At 41.5% G+C, this 24,267-nt stretch overlaps 1 protein-coding gene across 1 annotated transcript in view; it reads left to right on the forward strand.

Moving 5' to 3' along the window:
- nell2a (neural EGFL like 2a) overlaps positions 1 to 24,267 on the forward strand; it is a 187,781-nt gene that overhangs the window by 104,797 nt on the left and 58,717 nt on the right. The window lies entirely within an intron of this gene.

The following is a 24,267-nucleotide window of genomic DNA, read 5'->3' on the forward strand; positions in this document are numbered from 1 at the left end:
GCCGGTCCAAATTGTCCCTAGGTGTGAATGAGCGAATGAGTTGTCTGTCCCTGTGTGCCCTGCGATTGGCTGGCAACCAGTTCAGGGTGTCCCCTGCCCACTGCCCGGAGATGGCTGGGATGGGCTCCAGCCCCCCGCGACCCTAATGAGGATAAGCTGTACGGCTAATGAGATGATGATGACAACAAGTAGTCTCATTGTTTAACACCGATGTCAAGGTTAGGTGAGTGTGTACCTCGTTTTAAATTTTCCTCCAAAGAAAAGTTAACGTTAAATTCACAAAGCACTACTGAAGTGCAGAATTCTTAGCCATGTCAATTTGTTCCCTCTTAAAATGCAAAAGCTCTCTAGGCCGGTCCAAATTGTCCCTAGGTGTGAATGAGCGAATGAGTTGTCTGTCCCTGTGTGCCCTGCGATTGGCTGGCAACCAGTTCAGGGTGTCCCCTGCCCACTGCCCGGAGATGGCTGGGATGGGCTCCAGCCCCCCGCGACCCTAATGAGGATAAGCTGTACGGCTAATGAGATGATGATTACAACAAGTAGTCTCATTGTTTAACACCGATGTCAAGGTTAGGTGAGTGTGTACCTCATTTTAAATTTTCCTCCAAATAAAAGTTAACGTTAAATTCACAAAGCACTACTGAAGTGCAGAATTCTTAGCCATGTCAATTTGTTCCCTCTTAAAATGCAAAATTTCTCTAGCTGCTCGTCTCAATGGCCTTCTCGTTTCCCTTATAAGGACAACTCATTTCCTCCTCAATGCCGATAAACATTTGGTGCAGAGCTGAGAGCACACACAGACAAACAAGATCAACAAAATTGTTAAAAATAAAGTGGGCCAAGCACCTTTGAGAAAGCTGAATTGGGCATGGATTTCGGTTATGAAATCTTTATAAAAAGTGTTTTCCAATGATGCTAGAAATGTTGTGTTTGTGTGTGTGTCAGGGAAGTGTTCATCTGCTGTGTGAAAATACGCATAATGAAAGGAGAGAAAATGACACGGAATTTGAGAAAGTACAACTGTGTTGGAAGCAGCAGACCCAAGTTTGGCCATGTAACTCTTTCGAATCTTTTATTTTACTTACCGAATTTTCCGCACTATAAGACGCGCCTAAAAGCCTTTATTTTTTTCTTAAATCTGACCATGCGCCTTATACATGGATGAATATTGAGTCATTCGGTCTCGCAACTAAGGCAAGCAGCCGCCTGCTAGGTTTTCCCCCGTAGAAGAAGTAGTCCGCCGTGTATGGTGAGATATATATACCAGCATTTCATTTCCTAACCAATGTGTCAATAATCATTTGAATCGGTCACTATTGGCTAATGTTATTTGGAGGTAAAGGAGGTGGGTCCTCTTCAGCATTTACAGGCTCATGCTGAAACGGTGTAAAAGAAAGCCTGCAATTGGTCGAAAAAGATGTGAATCACAAGTTAGGTTGCTAGTGGTCTGTATTTGTAAACAGGAATTGTGGGGCTAAACAGACAGATAGCAACAAGCAACGTCCATTGATGCAGAGATGCTTCTCGGCGGATTTTTTCTATTATCTGTCGGCATTATTGCGTGTTTTGGAGTATGTAAATATTTTACACGGTTGGATTTACTACACTCACAAGTAAGAAGACCATGGTTGCGTATCATTATTGAATGTGATGGCTGCAAGACGACTTTGGTGAGCTACCCCGGCTTTATATTTTCTCAGTATCTTGTTTCAGACTGATCTTGATGTTTCTATCATGAGTCTATTCTGTAATTGAATTAAATTCAATTCAAAAAAAGCGTGACGAAAAGGACAAAATACAGAGACTCAAAGGGATCAAACCTCAGCATTTTGCTTTTTATTTTCTTTGCCTAGCTTTTCACTATTTTTAGTTTTATTTTTGGGTAGCTAAAGCAGCAAAATGGCGGACAATGTCATCTCCCTCTAGGTGACGCTAAAATGATGTAAAATAAAAGGAGATTTCTCAACCTGTAGCAAGATATCAGACAGGGCAAGACAGGCGGGATTGATACCAGACACTGGAGACTGGAGTCAGACATCAAACAGGACGAGATAGACGGGATCGATACCCGATACTGGAGACTGGAGTCAGATATCAGAGAGGTCTGGGCAGACGGGATCGATACCAGACAGGATTCACAAGCAAGATACCGGACAGAGTCAAAACAGAATGTAGAGATTCGTTGACGGACTGACAAGGTGAGAATGAGAGCACTGATTTTAAATAGGATGGAAGCCAATCAGTCAACGAGCCGCAGTTGGCGCCAAACAGGCGGGGCCAAGTGAGGGCAATGGGCAGCCCTTTGAGATTCTTTGTGATTAGGGCTATACAAATAAATAAATGACTTGACGTGACATTAATAGTGTTTGTTTCTAATGGGAGGCGCTAAGTAATGCACGGTGTCTTATTAAAATTATCTCCATTCAAATTAGTTCCCAGCTTTTTTTTTGCCAACTACCCTCTTATCAGATATTTGTAAAAATAACTATATGCTACCCATTACTAGATACCAGATGATAATAGTTAGTCTATTGATGACTAGAAGACCACCCAGATACTCAACAACAGCTTTGTGTTCGGCAATAATTATAAGCTTGTGACTTATTATGTAAAATAGGCCACACTCATGCGGCACACTGGTTATAAACAATAAATCAACATGTATCTTGTGTTTAATTGCAAAATTCTGCTACTTGTTTCGGCTGGACCCAATTCGAAAGTGATCGTCTCACTGCGCAGCATTAATCCAGGCAAGGACAAAAGTATAGCCGAAGTCACCTTGTGTTGCCTCCTGGCTTGGATAAGCACAATTACTTTCTATTCTTGCTGTCATGTGATGTGAGGTTGCTTGGAAACCAGCTACATTACTCTCATCAAAAACAGAATCGTATCTTTTCCAAGGAGTTCTTTCAAGACCTAATCAACCTTTGCTTATGTGTGCACACGTTTGATGAGCGGATTGAAGGTTATCAAATATGCAAATTATTTTGGGGCCATAGGCTTATTTTTGATTCCCTCAGTAAGAATTTGCTTCAAAATCTATGTCCAGAATGTGTTTCACACCGGAGCTTTCATCCATGTCAGTGGAAATCACTGCCATCCACCATATGCTCCTCAAATTAGCTGAAACATCTGTGCTAGAGTACCAATCACAAATACTACAGTAAGATAAAAATGTTATAAAACCATAAATGTCGTGCTAAAATGCAGCATTATTTACTCTACAAAGCGTTTCCCGACCACTCCGGAGGGTTACACCATATGAAATTCCTTTTAGAGCAGATCAAATCAGTTCCGCACGATTCAGCTGCAGTCAGGGGAACAGATGCCTTGCTCGTTTGAGATAGACTCGATTAAATATTTGTTATCTTTTTGTTTCAGTTTACTATTGTCACGACCAGCACACAGGGTAGACCCAATCACATAACGTTTTCTCGCAATTTTATTTATGCTCACTGGACACGGGTAGCAAGTCACTCTCGCACTCGGATTGTGATCCAGACATGGAAGTGGATCGATGACGGCGTCAGGGATGGAAAAACTAGTCGGTAGCCGGGACTGGGAGAGCAAAGCGTGGTCAGGGTCGGAAATGGGTCGGAAATGGGTCGTAAGCTGGATGGGAGAGCAGACGTGGTCGGGATCAAAAACGTGTCGTAAGCTGGGAGGGGAGAGCAGACGTGGTCAGGATCAAAACAGGTTGTAGCCGGAAACAAACGAGAGCAAAAACGGGACAGGTGCGAGTCAGGGTCGAAAAAGGCTTGCCTTGTATACACAGAGGTTCGCAGATGGACTGAAAACAGGGGACTGACAGGACTGGGTTTAAGTCGGGACAGGGAGCCAATGAGAACCCGCGGCGATTGGCGCCAAATGAGCGGGCACAGGTGAATCACATCAGTAACCATGACAACTATATGCTGGGAAATGCATCTGACAAGTTTTATCTGGGAAGACTTATCTAGTATCTTTTCGTCCCCGACGACGTCTACTCTCCCATTCTGGCCTACGACTCACTTCCGACCCCGACCATGCCTTGCTCTCTCTGTCCATGCTACCGACCCGTTTTTCCGTCCCTGACACCGCCATCGCTCGCTACCGAAGAGCCATTTTCGCGTTCGGAGCACCATCCAAGTACGAGAGCGACTTGCTTCCCACGTCCAGCGAACACCGGATCGTGGGCGCAGCCCTGTCTTTTTCCTCCAATAAAATTTGTGAGAAACGTAACGCAATTGGGTCCTGATTCCGTTCTGGGCTTGACAAGGGGAGCGGGGAATCAAACCTGTGAAAATGTCTGGATAAAAACAGGTGAATATTGTTTCCTAAATCATTATGCTAACACGCAACTTTGGTTTTCGACTAAGATTTTTTAGGATTTTTGATATTTGTGAAAAATACGCTATTTTCTTGAATAAATTATGCACACACCGATTTATTTATCAGGTTTTTGTGATATAAAACTCTAATTATAGGAAGATAGGTGAAGTCTGTAAAATACTGTATGGCTCAGTAAAAATAAACAATAAAATGGCGTTAGGAATAATGCCAAGGAGTTTTCAGTTACGGGGTAATATAAGTTATTATTTTGTTCGCCGTTACAACTCCGTTACCGTTACTGACTGACTGTCAAAAGCGTTGCATTACTTTGAATAAAGCGGTTTACTACACATGAATGAATGAATGAATGAATGAATGAATGAATGAATGAATGAATGAATGAATGAATGAAAACTTTATTTCGAACATAAAAATAAAAACAGGACAAAAACAATGAGTCAACAACGAAATAATGTCACACAACATGTTCGAAAAGGGGTAGTCAGAAGCAGATGCTTATTTTTCCTACCCCTTTATCTTCCCTATTAAATACATTTTATAGATAGCTCCTCTTGTGTCCAATACAACAAAATCTCATGGATATACTTATTACATAGGTCAGATATCAATAATTATAATAGTTACAATAATCACATATTTTATACACTAATCTTCGCAATACCCATCCCTCAACGTCATAATGCGCATAATGTCACTGTGGCACCAGTGATAATATCAATAAAAATAAACACAATATTTATAACAGTTCTGATGTGATAATAGCACAATAACAACAAGTTAGCCATAGTTTGAAGTGCAGTATTTCCAGTCTCCCTCATATCCCATTTTCTTCATCTCTGTATTTCGCCAGTAATGCTTTTTTTGTATTTAAATTTGAACACATGGATATTTGGACATTGTTTGATTTCATTTTGCAAATTATTCCAAAGTCTGACTCCACACACAGACACACACATACTTTTCCTAGTGGTTCTCACCTTTGGGATTTTGAATTCACCACAGCCCCTCAAGTTATAATTTCCCTCTTTCCGAGTGAATAATCTTTGTATGTTTTCTGGCACTATGTTTTTGTTGACCTTAAATAACAGTTGTGAAGTGAAAAATTTTATTAAATCATCCAATTTTAATAAATTGGACTGCAGGAATAAAATATTGGTATGATCCCGATATCCTACCCTGTGTATGGTTCTTATTGCACGTTTTTGAAGGATAAAAAGGGGCTGTAGTGAACTTTTGTAATTATTGCCCCAGACGTCTGCACCATATGTTAAATATGGCAGAACGAGAGAACAATATAATAAATACAATGCATTATAATGTAAAAGAACTTTGGTTTTATTAATTATTGAAATGCTTTTAGATACCTTTGTTTGTATGTGTCTGATGTGTGTTTTCCAACTTAATTTATTGTCTATTATGACCCCTAAAAACTTAATTTCTGATACAATGTCTTCTCGATCATGTCACCATTCAAAATCTCAACTACCATATAATAAGATAGCGATTGCAAATACTGTACTTACTAACTGCCGAAAGAAAAGGCGAATGAAGGCTGAGTTTTGGCAGCGCCCGACTCGTGAAAACCTTTCTTTGTGCCAGCTCTTGGAAGTGAATGAAGGCAGCTGGTTCCCCACCAAACATCAGCTGGTGCCCTCTGAGGCGCCTATTTTCTCTTATGACTGGTCAAAATATATTTTTAGGGGATTCTGTGTAGTTGGCTTTGAATTAGTTGAGCATAATACAGGTTAAATTGTTTTGCATTTTCTATTTTTGTAGATTTTTAACTAAATTAACTGTCTTTTCAGTGTTAATGTGTTTATTTAAAAACGTAAAGTTTATTCTTTTTTTCTTTTGGTATTTTTTTTTTGTTTCATTTTTTTTTAAATTGAATTTACTAAACTCACTTTGTATTGTTTACTGCCGATTGTTATTTCATTTTGTTGTTTACTGTTCACATTTTTCACACTTGAAGTGTAGAATACATCTGTTGCTGGTGAGGTGCAATACATACTACAAGGTTTTAAAACACAGCTATTTGTTTTTTCGTCTCTATTCAGCTGAGTCGGATAATGCTCAGAAAATTTCAAATTCCTTGACATACAACAACCCTTTTTTTCAAAGCAACGGAAATAGTTACTTTACCTGGTAACTATTTACTTTTACTTTAGAGTAATTCAGCGACTTACTCGGTTACTTTTTGGAAGAACTAGTGAGTAACTATAGTCAAGTCATATTTATTTGTATAGCCCTTAATCACAAGAAATCTCAAAGGGCTGCACAGACCACAGAGTAAATGCGAGTCAGCCCTTTTTTAAAGCATTTTTAACATCTATTGTAACTTACTTAACTGCTTGTAAAATATGGTGTTCATGGTCAATGTCATTGTCGTCTAGAAGAGTAGAATGTCTGTCTGGGGAAAAAATCTGAGTCGACAAAACCAAAAGTGCAGTGTCAGCTTTTTGGGGGCATTTTTACGTCTGTGGAAACCTGACTGGCTGTGAAAGATGGTGGTCATGCGGGGTAATATTTCTGATAGCAAATATAACTAATGACTTTTTTTAAAGTAATGTGCTTAGGACTTTGTCAAAACAAAAAACAAACAATTCAATTATTTCTGGTCAAATACAAATCAGAACCCACATTTCACTGTTTTAAGTGCTGAATGAATGAATGAATGATCTGCATTTATATAGCGCTTTTCAAGTTTATGCAGACCTCCCAAAGCGCTTTACAATGTGCTTCACACTTTTCCCTTTTACACACTAACTAACCGATAGCAGAGTCAGCCATACAAGGCAACTACCTGCTATCGGGGGCATTCAGAATTTATTATCTTGCCCAAGGACATTTCGACATATAACATGGAGGAGACGGGAATTGAACCTGCGACCTCTTGATCCCCACTAACGTACCTCCTGAGCCAATGCCGCCCCAAATAGTAACTGTTGAAGCTCATCTTCCAAAAGTAAATTAAACTTAACTAAGTAATTCTCAAAGTAAATCAAATTTTGTTTTTTTTTGGTAGTCTTCCTGACTTGTTTCTGTTTCTAGCAAATACTGTCCCCACACGCAAAATACTTGTGTCATAGACCATTTTTGAACAGAAAACTTATTGTGTAAGCCAAGTGTCTTTTTTGGCCCTATTTTAGTTGTTGAAGCATCTCCATTGTGTTGCATTGCACCATTTTTTTCCCTTCCCCCTTGGACATTTGGAGCTAAGTTGTTGCGAAAAGAAGGATACATATTTCTCACACCAGACGCTCCTCTGTAAATTTACATTTTATTGTTACTTGAAATGCAGTCAGCAAAGAGTACAGCATATTTTGGAGAGGTCCTCTGCCTATTTAGAAGGGTTTGCTTTGGTTTTGTGCAAAATCCAGGATTTGGGTCATATCTAAGCCAGTCAGCCCTACTGTCCTTCATCTGAAAAAAAAACCCGTTGTCATTGCTGGGTGATTAGCAAACAGATTCACCTCCATCTGGACGCATCATCAAAATAGTAAAAAATGGTAACATTTAAAACGTATTCATTTTGTTATGGCCCCACAAAGAGGACCCAAATGCAGACATGACAGACATAGTTTAAGCACAAGGGTTTATTGCACAAGAGGAACAACAAAAGGCGCTCTGAAATGGGAGGGAAAATGACCAACAAAAGAATCGCAGTCTGGAAAACTCACAGCTTGTGGAGTCAATATTTTTTTATTAAACGTGGTTGATGGCGAGATCCAGGGCCCAAATTGCTAGTGCCAAATACGGTGGCGAAAAAACTCGCTGTCCATACCAGTCAATATAATGAGTTGGATAATGAGATGCCCGTGTGGTGAGTTATTAGCTGCAGGTGTGCGATCTCCATCCATTTTCCCCATCTTGGCCCCACTCTATGGGGGGAATGGTACGCCAGATCCTTACGAATTCCTTGTAGTGCTTGTCCTCTTTTAAGACATTTTATCTTTGAAAAAATGTGTAAATAAATAAATACGAACGAGTTCCAGACAGTCATTCGTAAATTGAATTTGCTCATAAGTTGCCTCATTGCTATATTTGCTTTGTTTTGTTGTTCGCTATAACAACAAGAGTATGAGTAAGGATGTTAAGAGGGGACTGTATGAGAGTGTGATTGTGCCGACTGTGTTGTCTGGTCCTAACGCAGATTTAAAAAGGAAATTAAATGTTTTTGAGATGAAGTGTTTGGGGAGTATGTTAGGAGTGACAAGATTGGATAGATTGAGAAAGGAAATTGTGAGAGACGGAACTGGAGTAGTAGTGGAACTGAGCAAGCGTGTGGATAAGAGAGTACTCGGTTGGTTTGGACACATGGAGAGGAGGGATGAGGAGCGAATGTTGAATAGGATCTACAGAGCAGATGTCAATGGAAGGAGACCAAGCGGAAGGCCGCGATTGACGTGGATGGTTGGTGTTATGAGTGCACTGCAGGAAAGAGGTCCAAATATAATGGAAGCTAGAGCTCTTGTTGGTGATAGAAAGGAGTGGAGAAGTGTTGTGAAAGGATAGTGGGATTGTGGATGCGTTCTTAAGTATGGGCTGGGCACCCGTATTATGCGGCAGGGGTAAACCAGTGAAAGCTGTCGGGCCCTTCTGTTGGACAAAAGAGTGTGTTGTGTCACCCTGACCCGAGTGACATGGCCGCTTTCTGGTGTCCCGTTTCATCTGGAGGGACGAAAGCATGACCAACTTGGGTGCCGAGGTGCCTAACTCTGGGTGTTTGGGCAATTGGGTTGGCCATGGTCCAAAAAAATGTGAGTGTGTGGTTTTTTTTTGTTGTTATTTATTTCCCTTTTATTTTCTATTGTTATTGTATGTGTGTGTCTTGTTGTCGGTCACCCCTCTTGAGGGATATGACCAAGGTAGATAGATAGATAAATAAGGTTTAAGTCGCCTAACTGTTGAAGATCATCTTCCAAAAGTAAGTGAAACTTCACTTAGTTTCTTTATAGTGCAAAGTATTGTATGAAATGTTTATTTTTTAGTAAAAAACAATACAGGTTACTTATACAAGCCTTATACATACAAAATATAGCACTGAAGCAACTTACAAACAATTTCAACGACCTTCGGGACCTATCTCGTTTGTAACTAGGGCAACCTCTGTACATCATGGATCTTGGGTCAGAACTCTTCTGCTACATTCATGAAGCATTTTTATTATCATGCATGAAAAAATACTTGTTTTAATACTTTTTAGTTCAAACAAATACAAATCTTTTTAATTAGATCTGAATTTTAGGACTTTTGAAAATTTAAGAAATGTTCATTCTAATTAAGGCCTTATTTTTAGAATAAAGAATTCAATGCCTTTTAAGGCTTTAAGGATCTGCAGGATCCCAGTATCGAAAGGTCACAGGTTTGATTCCCCGCTCCCCTTGTCAAGCCCAGAACGTAGACAGGACCCACTTGCATTAAGTTTCTCTTAGTTTCATTGGAAAAAAGGAATAGGTTGCACCCACGATCCGATGATCGCTGGGCGCGGGAAGCAGGTCACCCTGAATGTGGAAGTGGGACTTCCGTGGCGAGCAATGGCGGTGTCGGGAACGGAAAAAACAGTCAGTAGCCAGGACAGGAGAACAAAAACGTGGTCGGGGTCGAAAACGAGTCGAAAGCCAGGAGAGGAGAGTAGACGTGGTCAGGATCAGGAAACGGGTCGAAGCCGGGGAACAGGTTGGAGCAAAAAACAGGTGGGAGTCAGGGTCGAAAAAGGCTTGCGTAGAGTAAACTGAGCTTTGCAGACGGACTGACAACAGGTGACAGAAAGGAGTGGGTTTAAGTAGGGACAGGGAGCCAATCAGAGTCCGAGGCAGTTGGCACCAAAGGAGCGGGCACAGGTGGTTTAGTAATCATGACACCCCTGTGTTATATGTCGAAGTGTCCTTAGGCTAGACACTCACTCCCCAAAGTGTGTAAGTTTGTGTGAATGAATATGTGTGAAGTACATTGTAAAACGCTTTGGAAGGTCGTCACTGACTTGAAAAGCCCTATATAAACGCAGATCATTTACATTTATATATTTGTCGGTAATCATTTATTTATATGTTTATTTCTACATACCACACACACATCTCCATGTAAGGTCTTAAAAAATTGTCAAGTTCTATAACAAACAAAAAAAAGCTTTTTATCTCCAAGCTGTCTTAATAAGAACAATGCATCACCACTGAACCAGCAATTCTACTACTTTTTTAATCTGTGCCGCTAGCAAATTTTATTTCCGCCCTCTACTTGTTTTCTGCCACGGTGTGCTCATTCCCTAGATTCTCCATGGAGATTAATGCCCCCCCCCCTACCCTCCACAACCCAAGTGGATTAAATTGCAGCATCGCATTGTATGCGAGCTCCATTAAAACTACTTCAAATCATCTCACCGCAGTACGCGGGCCACGCGTATCCTTATGGAAGTCAATATGCGTGATTAAAGCAAGCTAATACTTCAGGGTGGGGTGAATGTCATGACTCATTCCCTGCATCAGTCGAATTACAGCTGTAATCTCTACGCTGAGTTATTGTGCTATCAGACCTCATATATCCGGCGGATGGCCTCGCGTCGCTTGATAATTTGCTAGAATCACCAGATATTGTCTGCAAATGAGTTGGGTATCGCCTCGATGACGCGTCGCTTATGGACACCAGTCGCTCCGATCGTCTACAAATTATAAGAAACAGAACAATGACATGTGTAAATTCACGGAACAGCCTACACGTCATCGCATACAACTGGATATCAATAACATTTTGTCACTGCCGTAAAAACGCAGTGGCACTCATTCCTAAAGCGACCCCTACATTCATGATAATAAAATTAAAAAAGGAAACAAGAGAAAAGCCCGGCCCAAAACTGAATTTAAAATGATTGACATTTTAGGCCAGACGTCCAGATTTGGGCTCCAGGCTTTAGATCTTACCTTTTTTATTTTTTTTTATTTTCCGCATTTCTAATAATGAGCAAATGTCAGGACCACAACGGAAACAGGACCCACTTGCGTAACGTTTACCACAAGTTTTATTGAAGGAGCGAGGAAAGGCTGCAACCACGATCCGGTGTTCGCTCGGCGCGGGGAGTAAGTCGCTCTCGTACTCGGCTCGTGATCCGAACACGGAAGTGGATCTTCCGTAGTGAGCGATGGCGGTGTCAGGGGCGGAAAATGGGTCGGTAGCCGGGACTGGGAGAGCAAGATGTGGTCGGGGTCGGAAACGACTCGTAAGCCGGGACGGGAGATCAGACGTGGTCGAGATCAAAACAGGTCGTAGCGGGAGACAAACAGGAGCAAACAACTGGACAAGCGTGAGTCGGGGTCGAAAAAGTGCTTGCCGTGAAAAAACAGATTTGCAGACGGACCGACAAAAAGGGACGGATAGGAGTGGGTTTGAATAGGGACAGGGAGCCAATCAGAGTCTGAGGCAGCTGGCGCCAAAGGAGCCAGCACAGTTGATTTGCATCAGTAATCATGACAGCAAATCCTCCAATATAACGTTTGACATTTTATTTTTTTCTACAATCAGTTCAAAAATACCTAATTTTACCATTGGAATCAAAAACAGGAAAACAGGGCTGACTGGAAAAAGCAGAACATTATCTTGTCCCCTGACACATTCCACACCAGTGCAATATAAGGTGCGCTGTTCTACATTTAACTTGTCCTTTTTTCTTGTCTTGTGTCCTGTTTTTCAACCTTTTATGAATCGAGACGCACTATTATCACTGAAACAAATATGTCATGTGGCTGTCTGTCAATGGCTGTGCTTTCGGTTTACACTATGTATTGTTTTTCTTATTGTAAATGTTTCTAGTGTTCCCGGTTACAACAAAGACTAGTATTCACCACGCACAAACTCAATGGTGTGGTTTTTAATTGCAGCGCTGTTGAAAGTGACATAAATAGCAAAATGGGCTACATTGCCTCCCTCCAGCTTCTTGGCTTGCGCTATATGTCGTCTTTGTTCTTGCTTGATACATCAGAGTCTGGTTCATAATTGCTTGTTTTTTTTTTATCACTGCCTACTACAATTAGAAATAGGATATCGGATCTCTGCAGCAATCCGAATGGATTGTTTAAATGCGCAGAGACAAACGAATAACCCGGCTTTACAGAGTATATATATTACAAGGGCAAAACACAAGTCACGTCATTACTCAAATTGTCAAAGATCAGAAACGGACACAGGACCCAATAGCGCTCGTTTTCTCAGTTTTTATTAATAAAGAGGGAGAGCAGGGCTTGCTTCCACGATCTGATGGCTGACGGACAAGAGAAGCAGGCGATGCGGTAGTGGCACTTTCGTGTCTGGCGAGGAGGATCGGAGACAGGCGGGAATTACAAGTCGTTGGCCGGGACTGGAGAGCAATGGCGGGGTCAAGTTCGGGAACAAGGTCAGTAACAGGAGGCAGGCAGGTAACGGGGCAAAACAGGTCAGGTAACAGGCAGGCAGAACGGGGCGATGTCAGGTCCGGAAACAGGTTGGCAACGAAGATCAGGCAGAGAAAAGCAGGGCAGGAACAGAGTTGGACGAAAAGGCTTACTGAGCTGGTGGCAACAGTTCGCATAACAATTTGACAGCTTCCTCTTGGAAGCCAGGGGTTTAAAAAGAGAGCATCAGCCAATCAGCCAATCAGCTTGGTGCCAATTAAGCCGTAGCAGGTTCTCTCAAATCGGTAATCATGACACAAATAAACATCGTTTTCAAATATTACATTTAAAAATTAATAAAGGATGATTTTGTACATGTAACTCAGCAAAATCAGTCAATTGCTGTGCTTGTTTGCTCCCAAAGTGCACTCCATTGCTGTGCCCTATGTTTTTACAAAGTTGGTTTGCCAAAAGAAAAGACTTACATTATATAAGGATGGATACAGTTGTGACACCCAGAATATATTGACTGTAGCATTTTTACCATGTGGTAGGAATAAAAACCGAAATTTCCCAGATAAATCAACCAATACACATAAATCTCTTTAAGGGAGTAAACCGGAGTTTGCGAGTGTCATTCTTCTCTGTACTCCAAGTCCAGAGTGTGTTGCGGCCAACAAATATCTTGGATAGAGAAACTGCGCGGGGACACAAGCAATCGGGTTACTCAAATACGTATACATGCACAAGTAACTGGAAAATAAAAGGAAAATATTGCAATTGCAATCAGAATACTCACAGTCGGACCTCAATCGGATTTCCATATTTACATGGTTTTCCATGGCAAACTAGTGTGCCACAGCACAGCTTGAGAAATATTGCCTCAAACAATATCAAAGATTGTGTTTTTTTTCCCTAGTTATTCAAACCACTCGAAAAATATTAAGAAAATCAGATCCCAGCATGCTACCTCCTGAAACACTTTTGGCCAACTGTTTTTTCACGCATCCACGTTTCATTACACATTTATGCATTTGTTGGAAACACTGAAAGTAAACATTATGCAGGACAATCGTTAAAGGTTCAAATTAATAATGGAGCACACACTTGGGTGCCCCTCTTTATGCATGACGTTACACCTCTTTAGCTCCGGTGGCTGTAATTGACAATAAGCGTGGGATGATGCAGAGATCCCCGGCTGTAAGGGGGTTTGCGGCACGTGCAGAACTATTGGACATCTGCTTGATTTTGAAAAAGAGCCCAGTGGGGGTGCTGATGTCTCCAAATTGACCGCGGATGAAATATTACAGCTGTGGACGAGAGAGACATTAAAACCTGGCCCCTCCGGTATGTATCGACATTGCGCGTTCACATGATGTATGACTGTTTTTATCTTCCTCAATTGCTTTGGCCAATTAACAGATTGCAAAGTCAGCCGAAACAATGTCGAGGTATCGATGGGCCCGCGTTTCAGACGATGGCTGCCCAGCAAAGAGGATTAAGTTGATGGTAGTTCATTTCATGGCTCAGTGTTTATGTGCCGGATTAAAGGGGCCGTTCGTCAGATTTAATCCCTAACAAAACAGCATGGTTTCATACCGCTTTATCGTGGGTCATATATTTTACACCGAAACCACCTGCACCCTGGCAGGTTGTTCGGTCAACATCCATGCTGGACAACGTGGGCTTTGTAGACTCTGCGCAGACACAGCATCCAGACTTAAGACAGAAAATACACCCTCTTGCTTGTATACTGAAGGTCATCAATTCTTTTCTTCATCTTTTACCCAAAGCCTAGATTAGTAGGTAATCCATAAAAGGTGGAGGCTTGGTTCTACACTGGCTTTGATTTTTTTATTAAAGCAAGCTGGCCCGAGGTGTGTATGCTATGGTGCTCTGGTTGTGTGTCCTTGTTTAATCCTGAGATAACTGGACATGCTTTCCTGAGGCATGACATCAGACAGAGTGACTGCAGCAATGACGTCTGAAGGCAGATATTTCCAAAATGTGAATCTGCAATCCTCAAAATGACAGTTGGTGGATATTCTTTGGAAATGGATACCTAAAGATCATATTCAGATTCTATCAATGTTATATAATCAGTAATTGGCATAGAGAAATGGGCTACCGTTCAGATTTGCACGGTTAAGTGACACCAGATACCATTAGAATAGTGCTCCATCTTTAAAAATTCTTGGCCCTTAACCAAAAATTTTCAAAATAAGATAGCCCTTCATTTTTCATTCCAGCATTCTAACTAAATTGAGTACAGACAAGCAGCCGAGCATGTCAGGGTCAAGATAAACCGCGTCACTTGCGGGTCTTAACTCTTCGGAATTGCATCCAATACGAACATACCCTCGACCAGCGTTCTACTAAGTTTTCATTACTTTGTGTACTTTCAAACTCTTTTTAACCTCTCCCAAAAACAGTTGAGAAAGGCAACAAGGCAGAGAGTATTTACTTCATTTCAGTTGTAAAAATAAAGAGATATAGACACTGCCCTACTTACGAATGAAATGTTGAGGACAATCTTTTCGGAAGTTGCTTAATTGCTATATTTTGTATGTTTATGGTTTATTTAGGTATGTTTAAGGCTTGTATAAGTAACCTGTATTGTTTTCTACTAAAAAAATAAACATTTCATAAAATAATATGCTCTATAACAATAAATAAATTTACCGTATTTTCCGCACTATAAGGCGCACCGGGTTATAGGGCGCACCCCGAAAAAATAGTTTTTAGTCCTATTTTTGACATACATAAGACGCACCGGATTATAAGGCGCTACAATGGGAACGTCGACAAAACAGTCAGATAGTTCAGTCAAACTTATAACCCCCTTAACATTCCGAAAGCTTGCAAAGACGCAAATACGTGTCGAGAACACGTGCGGATGCGGTGTCCGTACGATGTCACTCAAATGCATCGTTCCATCATTCGGAAGGTTAAAGTCTTGGGATTCAGGAAATGTCAACCATTCCTTCACAGAAACATCGAGTTCAGTCTGAAACAAGATACAGGGACAATATAAAACCCGGAGTAGCTCACCGAAGTTGTTGTGTTCATAATAATGTGCAGCCAATGTCCTCTTATATCCGTGAGGGTAGTAAATCCAGGAGAATAAAATATTTACAAATACAGAATAGAAAAAAAATGCTTTCTCTATGCCGTCAGCCACGTGCTATACACATTCATCTTTTTCGGCCAATTGCAGGCTTTGTTTCGCCGTTTAAGCCAATGCCAGCCTGTAAATGATAAAAAGGATCTGCCCCTTGACCTCCGAATAACTTTAGCCAATAGTGATCGATTCAACTGATGATTGACACATCTTTTTCGGCCAATTGCAGGCTTTGTTTTGTCGTTTAAGGCAATGCCAGCCTGTAAATGATAAAAAGGATCCGTCCCTTGACCTCCGAATAACTTTAGCCAATAGTTATCGATTCAAATGATGATTGACACATTGGTTAGCCAATGAAACGCCGGTAAATAAATCCCAGCATACACCGCGTACTACTTGGCGTTCAGGGGAAAATCTAGTCGGCGGCTGCAAGTTAGTTGAAAAACTTTGCAATTTTAAAATTGATCCATAAATAAGGCGCACTGTATTATAAGGCGCATGGTCAGCTTTTGAAAAAAATAAAGGCTTTTAGGTGCGCCTTATAGTGTGGAAAATACGGTAAGTTTAACTTACTTTTGGAAAATGAGCTTCAAGAGTGAGGCTACTTCTTCCTTCCTGGTAAAAAGTGTCAGAAAAAAAAGATTTCTCAACCACATCAAGCTTCCATACTCACACTTTTATTTCAAATGAAACGGCTCACCTCTTCTTTACACTTAAACCAACCATTTTGAATGGATGCGCGAGATATTAAACAATAAAAATGACAACGTTCTTAGCACGCTGGAGATACAGTACACGTAGTATGTTTACATAGAAACTAGCAAGTAGAAGCCGGATTTCTTCTTCGGGATGGATGCTGGGTGACCTCTCACAGCGCCATCACACGCCGGTAGCGGCGGAAAGAAGCAATAATGTAGTAATGTCCTGTACTTGGAAAAGGTGCACACAATACAAAATCTAATTTATAGCAATGTCCGGATATTTTTCGACATCCCGAAAAAAATGTTTGTATTTACTGTTTTTCGTAAGTCGAATGGTCGTAAGTAAGGGAGCGTCTGTAAACACAAGAGTGCTACTTGTGTCTCTGATCTCGCTAATCAGTACCTCTTGTGATTTTGAATTTCATAATAAACAAGAATGCCATCAAGGAGTTCAATGTTCCAATAGAAAACCTTGTTTATATTAAGATATTATTATTATTATTACCATTAATGGTATTATTATTTATAATAATAAATGCATACATATATCAGTTCTTTATACATCTACATATTTAGCACTGAATTGCTGGTCAGATACACGTTTAATTGAAAAAAAGTGGACTCCCTGTATGGAATGGAATGGATTTAAAAGTTTAAAATTATTACTTATGGGAAAAACAAACTCAGATCATGACCAAATCAAAAACTTGAATGAAGCACCGTTGTACTTTCTAAGGACTTCCATCAGAACATGAATATTTTTTTCAGTGTTGTTGTTTTGAGCGGGTTAAGCAGGGGGAGACACATTCTTTCTGACTGACTGTACATAATTGATTGTTTGTCTGTCTACACCCTGAGCAACAGGAGCTGCAGCCAGCAGGGAGCAATTACCTTTTGGCTCACCTGCAGCACCCAGCACAGACATATCACATCCCCAAATACTAAAATAATCTAAAAGACTCAACTCAAGGGAGAAGGAAACACCTGGCATGGGTACACTGCAGTTGATACGACCTTGGGAGCGGCTAAGCGCACCTCTCCAATTTTCTCCTGAATTTGCACACAATAAAATTCACACACTCGTGGCGAAAGAAGGGCAGATAGAAAATGGATTCAAGTCATAATGATGTCGGCCATGAGGTCAAAACAGAGAGAAAAGTGTTATGAATAGACCAATGTAAGTTAACTAAGGATGTTGTACTAATAGAGGCGTAAATACAACAGTAGCATTGTGATTTTTCTTTTTTCCCCCCCTTTTTCCCTGATATAAGGCTTGTAGTCTTTCAAATTGTAAGCCGTGATTTCGAGACAACGGTATTGTATTAAGATATATGAAGAGCATATAGACAACTTACTGTAGGTTATGTTTTCATGATTTGCCCATCCCCCTCATGTGTGCCCGCTCGTTTGGCTCCAGCTGCTGCTCGTTTCCTGATTGGTTTCCCTCTTTTTTAAACTCAGTGCTCTCATTCACCACTGGTCAGTCCGTCTTCAAACCTCAGCGCATGAAAGGCAAGCACTTTTGACTCTAGCTCTCGTTTTGATCCCAACCTGCTTCCTGTATCGATGCCCGATCCAGCTTCGTTCTCCTTTCACAGCTACCCGTACCCTTGTTTCGTTTTCTGCATCGTTTCCCGATCCAAGCTCCGTTCTCCTGTCCCAGCTACCCGTATCCTGGTTCCGTTTCCTGTATCGATCCATGATCCAAGCTTCGTTCGCGAGGGCTTCCCGCTCCTCCTGCCCAGCGGGCATAAGATTGCTGTCTTTTTCCTCTCGCCCCGACTTCCCCGATCCCTCAATAAAGCATTGTGTGAAACGTTACGCATTTGGGTCCCCTGCTTGTACCGGTCGTGACATATGTAGGGAGAATTGTGAGGAAGGATTAACATTATTAAGCGGCACCACACATTTTTTTAAAACCATTTTTATTTTCATAAATATAAATTTCTTGGTCAAGGAATTAATTTTCTGACTAAAATGAAATAGTGCATCGTCCACCATTTTGGCCTAATCCCATTACTTCCTCTTTTTACCAACCCACTTTGTCTTGTTCATCTGTCTCCTCTACGTCATCACTTTGAGTTTTGTGACGTAACATTTTACTCAGTAGAAAACAATCAAATGTTGACTAGTTACAACAGCAAATAGTTTAACGGTCAAAACAAATAATTATGCTGCCTGACAGGTACTGCACTTCATCCTTTTTTATTCTACCTCATTTCCCCTGTGACCACCTCTTATGTGATGATATTCTTTGTCTCAAAGCACCTTCTTTAGGAATTAACATTTCATAACACAACACAAAATAAAAACACATTATCTCCTCATCCCCTCCCACAATTGCTTCCGTCTGGACGGTAATGCTGGGGGTGTGTGCCTACAGGGAAGCTAACCCCCAACCTGACTCTGTCGGAACCCGAACACGAGGAGGACCCAGGTGTGTAATGTTTTCACACAAGCTTTATTTTACGGGAATTGGACAGTCAAACACACACGCCAGTGATTCGGAGATCGCTGGGCGGAAGAAGTAAGACAGAAGTCCGGCGTGAAAAAACAGGAAGTCAGAGGCCGACGAGATCAATACCAGATACACGAGCAGATACCGGACAGAGGGGGTCAATACCGGACAGGACGGGAGAGCCAGGATCAATACCAGATACACGAGCAGATAGCGGACAGACGGGATCGATACCGGACAGGATGGGACAGACAGGATCGATGGTGGACAGGACAGCCAGGATCGATACCAGATACACAAGCAGATACCATGAAACGGGATCGATACCGGACATGACGGGACAGACAGGATCGATGAGATCCGATATGCAACCTCAGTGGAAATGTTTAAATCTAAACTCAAAACACACTTCTACTCTATAGCATATGAATAACCTATATTTTTTGTTGGCAATATATGTGTATTATTTGTTATTGCTACATCCATTGCAGCCTGGTTATCCTGGAAGGGGGATTACCACATGTGTGGTCCCTTCTCAAGGTTTCTTCATTCTCTTCATGTTGAGGTTTTTTGAGTTTTTCCTTGCCCTCATGTAGGTTTTAGACCAGGGCATGGTGTAATAAAAGTCTGTAATAATAGTCTGTGGTTTACAATAACCTGTGCAGCCCTTTGAGACTTTTTGTGATTAAGATCTATACAAATAAAAATGACATGACTTGACTTGACCAGATATTGGAGCTTGGAGTCAGATATCAGACAGGATGAGACAGACGGGATCGATACCGGATACTGGAGTCAGAGATCAGACAGGACGATACAGATGGGATCAATACTGGATACTGGAGACTGGCGCAAGATATCGGACAGGATGAGACAGGTGAAATCGATACCGAACACTGAAGATTGAAGCAAGATATCAAACAGGACGAGATAGAGGGGTACAATACCAGACAGGATACACAAGCAGGATAACGGACAGAGAACACATGTCTTGCGGGTGCAGACATTCATTGACGGACTGACAAAGGGTGAGTGAGAGCCCTGAGCTTGAATAGGGGCGGCAGTAGCTCAGGAGGTAGAGCGCTCGTCTTGGAATCAAGGGATCCCAGTTCGAATCCTGGTTCGTCTGTGTTACATGTCGAAGTGTCCTTGGGTAAGACACTGAACCCCTAATACCCCCTATAAGCAGGTTAGCGTCTTACATGGCTGCAATACAAGGCCGCTATTGGGAAATGTGGAGCACATTGTAAAGCGCTTTGGGAAGTCATTGACTTGTAAAGCGCTCTATAAATGCAGATCATTTCATTTCATTTCCATAGGAGGGAAGCCAATCAAGCAACAAGCCGCAGCTGGCGGCAAAGGGGCAGGGCCAGGTGAGGGCGATGGGCAACCATGACAGACTCGGTCAAAACGGACTTTGGTGCCTCACTCTTTCACCTTACTATCCTAACCTAATATTGTTTATTATTAATTTTAATCTTATTTTTTTGAAGGCTTTTATTTCATGTTTTCCTGTAGTGCCATGTCTAATTTTCTTTTATACAGTATATTATTCAATATGTTTATTCTGGAGTTCCATGTCTAATTTTCTTGTAAATAATGTACACTGTTACTGTGGTGTCGTGTAATACACTCCCCTTCCTGCGGTGTCACTGTATACTTATGCGCAGCCTTGTACTTGTGCTAGAGAACTACCGAAGGAGAAGTTGAGTAAACACTCTATGACTGTACCGTCCGTGCCTGTCTCTGAATCCGACTGCAACCCGACTACATACACAACAGTTACAATTCTATTCACTTCTATTCTGTTCTCTATGCTTGGCCTCTTAGTGAACGCCCTTTGTTTGAATAAGGAGTCCAATTGATGGGAAGGAGAAGTAATGTGATTACGCTTTTGTTCCAAACACCATAGAATTTGTGGGTTCACCGTCCAAAGCAGATTTATCTCTCTAGCATACAAAGTATTTTGACCGAAGTTTCAACCTTGACAGTGAAGTCACTTTTTGCTGAAAAGTCGCTAACATCATCACAATAAGAAAAAAAGTTTTCAAAAATCCCAGAGTCCCTGTAATCATGTTGGACATTGATACATTTCTTACCACAGCTTAGCTAACAAGCACCATGGCCAAAAATGCTTTTCCTCATATCCGCCAAAGTTTGTGTTTTATGGAATCAAATGCACAAAAATACAAAACCTTGCCAAACATGCAAATGAAATACGACTAGTAATGATATTACTTCTGATAGATTAATTACATCGACCAAAAAGGTAACATATTTTGAAAGACCAATATCTGCTCAGGTATTGGTATTTACCTGCCCAGATGGAAAAAAATATATCGCATTATTTTCTTCATTTTGAGTTGTTACAATTGCTGTAATGCTTAAGCCTTAAGGGAGCTCAAAGATTGCAGTCCAGGTTCACCTTTGATGAGGTTTGTCTTCACCAAGGTCAAAGCAAGTCCAAGAAATTGACTTTCAGCTCACTAAGCATGCTCTTATCTCCCAAAGCAATATTTGCACAAATCTCCCGGGCAAGCCATCTTCTACTTTTGTGCTTCTACAAAGTACCACGATGCGCGTCCGTTCAGGGGCACATGAAGGATGTACATTAAAGGGCCCCTTTATCAATCAAGGAGAAGTCTGCAATGCTTTTACTTTTCTTTAATGTGTTACTTTTTGGTCCAAAGATGAGGTTTTCAGATTACGGCACTGCAGAAGGGCTTAGAGAAGCAAGAGAAACATTTCACCTTGTAAGCAAACGCGGCCGAAGCCTCAGAGGATGAGGGCTCATTATGTATCCTCTGATTGCTTTGTTCCAGTATAAGTATCTGCATGAAGAGGCAGAAAATTGAGTTGTTGTTTATTTTTGTTTTTTGTAACAGTGTCATTGCAACAAAACGCAAAAATGACGCAAATCTTCGCCTCTACAGCCAAACATCGTTACTTCACATACCAACAGATAAATCGAACTTCTCTTGCATGTTTCTCATTTGCAAACACACTGGGGGCGATTTTATAAATGATGTTACATTTCTGTAGAGGAATCAAGTACGGCTAATCGTTAAAATATTTATAAGAAATGGCTGCGGGCGGCGACGGAACCAGATTACTTTGCATGAGGCCATCTGTGCCCTTAAAAATGAAATGCTTTGGAGTTTCACTAAGACTGGTGAGTACTTCATTTTGAAGTTGTCTACCTGTAAGCTTATTTACTTGCAACATTTATGTTTTTTTTTTCTTAGATAGCTAACATTGATTGTACCTTCCTTTCTGATATCAATAATGTGGCCGATTGGAGGATCTGGATCCTATTACCAGTATTTTTGTCAACCAGAAACCCAATAAAAAAACGCAGATTTAATATACTTGTTAAAGGCCTCTATGTTTAGGTCTGACCACAGTTAAACTGCAGGTGTATACAGGCGCAAGGTCATTTATGTCACAACCGGAACAGGCAGTAGACCCAAATGCGTAACGTCTCACACAATGCTTTATCAAGGGATTGGAGAAGTCGGGCGACAGGAAAAAGACAGGGATCTGGTGCTTGCTGGGCAGTAGGAGCGGGAAGCCCTCGCGAATGAAGCGTGGTCGGAGATTGGAACAAGTCGGGCAGCCGGGACGATCGGGAAGCCAGGGATCGGTACAGGAAACAGAATCAGGATACAGGTAGCTGGGACAAGAGAACGGAGCTTAGATCGGGGGCCGATACGGGAAACAGAATAAGGATACGGGTAACCGGGACAGGAGAACGGAGCTTGGATCGGGGACTGATACAGGAAACAGAATAAGGATACGGGTAGCCGGGACAGGAGAACAGAGCTTGGATCGGGGACCGATACAGGAAACAGAATAAGGATACGGGTAGCCGGGACAGGAAAGCGGAGCTTGTAAGAAAATAAAAATGGGTTTAAAAAAAAAATGTGTGGTGCCCCTTACTAATGTTAATCCTTCCCCACAATTCTCCCTACATATGTCACGACCGGTACAAGCAGGGGACCCAAATGCGTAACGTTTCACACAATGCTTTATTGAGGGATCGGGGAAGCCGGGGTGAGAGGAAAAAGACAGCAATCTTATGATCGCTGGGCAGGAGGAGCGGGAAGCCCTCGCGAACGAAGCTTGGATCATGGAGCGATACAGGAAACAGAAGCAGGATACGGGTAGCTGGGACAGGAGAATGGAGCTTGGAGCAGGGATCGATGCAGGAAACAGAATCTGGATACGGGTAGCCGGAACAGGAGTTTGGAATTTGGATCGGGATTGATACAGAAAACGGAATAAGGGTACAGGTAGCCGTGAAAGGAGAACGGAGCTGGATCGGGCATCGATACAGGAAACAGGTGGGGATCAAAACGGGAGCTAGAGTCAAAAGTGCTTGCCTTTCATGTTTCGCAGACGTACTGACCCAGAGTGAATAAGAATGACACGTTTTAATATGAGAACTAATTAGGTACCAAGTGGCAGCTGGGGCTAAACGAGTGAGCGCAGGTGAGAGCGATTGGCAAATCATGACAGTTAATTATTTGTGTTAGATCCACTTCCGCATTCCGAACACGCTCCAATCCCGTGAGCGGCTTGCTTCCCTCGTCCAGCGAGCACCGGATCGCTGGCGTTTGTTTTTCCTCTATAACTCAATAAACTTGTGAGTAAACTTTACGCATTTGGGTCCTCTTCCTGTTCTGGTCCTGACAAAGATAATCAATCAAAGATTCGTTTTAGAGAAAATCAAGAACATTTAATCACTCACAGCATTGCTCACATATTTGACCATGTGGAGAAATTAGAAAAAAAAATGTTTCTTGTGTGTATCCGACTTTAAACACTCCCAGTACCTCTACGACGTTCCATTGTTTATGTTGTCTCCATACCGAAGAGGAGCTGCACAAAATGTATATGCCCCATTCCCCAAATGTATACCATCTATTCTAATTAGGAAGGTTTAAAAACAAAATGCTGAAATCACTTGTCTTGACAGCTTTATTTGTAAATGTACTGTATAAACACATCCCCATTTAGAAACCACGGGCTCATTGATATGACAACAAAGCTGAACAGATGTCTTCATTGATGCATTAGCACCCATTAAGAAGTCTATTTACCCCTGATTTATCATTCCGTCACGTCGCAAAAATAGCAAGTGAAGGCGAAGCGGCTTGGATAGATCTCAATGCAGTAGATGCAAATGACTCATACGCTGGTCTTACTATCGCCTATTTACTCTCTCATTTCATCCCTCGCTGCGTGCGAACGTTCATCACGTGTATGTGCATGGGGAGAAAAACACAATTCCCT

This window comes from Urocampus carinirostris, chromosome 7 (genome assembly GCF_059441175.1).
Source record: "Urocampus carinirostris isolate Australia breed hairy pipefish chromosome 7, RoL_Ucar_1.0, whole genome shotgun sequence".
Taxonomy (NCBI): Eukaryota; Metazoa; Chordata; class Actinopteri; order Syngnathiformes; family Syngnathidae; genus Urocampus; species Urocampus carinirostris.